The sequence below is a fragment of the Pan troglodytes genome, chromosome 11, assembly GCF_028858775.2.
Source record: "Pan troglodytes isolate AG18354 chromosome 11, NHGRI_mPanTro3-v2.0_pri, whole genome shotgun sequence".
Lineage (NCBI taxonomy): Eukaryota > Metazoa > Chordata > Mammalia > Primates > Hominidae > Pan > Pan troglodytes.
Window position 1 is genome coordinate 76360387 of NC_072409.2, and position 2012 is coordinate 76362398.

Below are 2012 nucleotides of genomic sequence, written 5' to 3' on the forward strand. Positions count from 1 at the left end.
AAAACCCCAAAAAAGTAGCCAGGTGTGATGGTGCGTGCCTGTAATCCCAGCTATTTGGGAGGCTGAGGCAGGAGAATCGCTTGAACCTGGGAGGCGGAGGTTGCAGTGAGCCAAGATCGCACCACTGCACTCCAGCCTGGGCAACAAGAGCGAAACTCTGTCTCCAAAATAATAATAATAATAATAATAATAATAATCATCATCATCATCATCAATGATCCTATAGAAAAATGGGTTAGAGACAGGCACAGACTGATCATAGAAAAAGGTGCAAATAGTCATTAAAAAGATAGATTCTCCACCCCACTCATGATAAAAGAATGCAAATTACAGCTATACTGAACATTTTTATCACTTAACAGCTTGGCAAAATTCCAAAAGTTTGACCATATACTTTATTGATAAAGGCTATGGGAAAGCAAGCACTCTCATACACAGCCTGTGGAAATAAAAATCAAATTCTAGGCGCATCTTTATGAGATGAAAACAAAATCAACTTCAGGCGTGACTGCAACCTCTAGCTCGATTCCAGAGTCCCCAAAAGCACTGAAGCAGCTGGACAAAGAACAGGTTGAAAAGGCAGTGGACACTCTGTTGACACATTGCAAGTCCAGGAAAAATGATCATGGATTGCTTTTGAACAAGAATGAAAATGTATTTTTAATGGTGGTATTATGGAAAATTCCAGGTAAAGAACTGAGGGTCAGATTGGCCTTGCCTCATGGTATTCAATCACATTTAGAAGAAATCTGTTTATTTACCAAGGGTGAACTCAATTCAACTCCTGAAAAGACATAACAGTTCTATAGAAAGCTTTTGAACAAGCATGGAATTAAAACCGTGTCTCAGATTATCCCCCTCCAAAACTTTAAAAAAGGAATATAAAGCCTATGAAGCCAAGCTCCACCTTCTGAGCAGTTTTGACTTCTTCCTTACTGATGCCAGAATTAGGTGGCTCTTACCTTCACACATTAAGAGACATTTCTATCAAACAAAGAAAGTTCCAGTATCAGGCTGAGGAGGGCAGATCACGAGGTCAGGAGATGGAGATCATCCTGGCTAACACAATGAAACCCCGTCTCTACTAAAAATACAAAAAAATTAGCCGGACATGGTGGTGGGCACCTGTATTCCCAGCTACTCAGGAGGCTGAGGCAGGAGAATCGCTTGAACCCGGGAGGCAGAGGTTGCAGTGAGTCAAGATCGCGCCGCTGCACTCCAGTCTGGCGACAGAGCGAGATTCCGTCTCAAAAAAAAAAAAAAAAGAAAGTTTCAGTATCTGTAAACCTTATGTCCAGGAATTTATCAAGAGAGATCAATGAATGTATAGGTGGAACCGTCTAAGTATTTCTAAAAGTGGTTCTTGCAGTGCTATACACATCGGTCACACTGGGATGCAGATCGAGTACATCGTTGAAAACATTGTTGCTGTCACAAAAGGACTTCCAGAAAAATTGCCAGAGAAGTGGGAGAGCGTGAAACTTCTGTTTGTGAAAACTGAGAAATTGGTTGCCCTTCCTATTTTTTCCTTGTTTGTCAACAATTGAGATGAAGCCACCAGAAAATTTATGCTTAATAAGTAGAAAAAAGCAGCAAGGAGAAAACGAAGGGAAGAAAATCTTGAAAAACAAAAGGAGAGGAATAAAAACAAAAAGAAAAGGCAACAGGCTAGCAAGCCTGCATCAATCCTAAGTAAAGATGACGTGGCACCTAAAAGTGGTGGCACTGCAGTGAAGAAACCATAATTAAAGAAGAAACAGACTCCAGAGCATGAGAATAAAAAATGCGGCAGAGGAAAAGCCCAAGATAAAGTAACAAATGAATCAAAAGATGAAATTCCACAACTGTTAACCATAGGAAAAACTCCAGCTCTTGAAAATATACAGATTGAAAAACGTGCTATAGGCCCAGGCGGGCGGATCACCTGAGGTCGGGAGTTTGAGATCAGCCTGACCAACATGGAGAAACCCGGTCTCTACTAAAAATACAATATTAGCCGGGCGTGGTGGCGC

General features: G+C 41.2%; 2 pseudogenes; both read left to right on the forward strand.

Annotated features, from left to right (window-relative positions):
- Positions 1-381: 381 nt before the first annotated feature.
- LOC134807736 (ribosomal L1 domain-containing protein 1-like) lies at positions 382-1100 on the forward strand (annotated as a pseudogene).
- On the forward strand, positions 1075-2012 carry LOC100612288 (ribosomal L1 domain-containing protein 1-like; annotated as a pseudogene).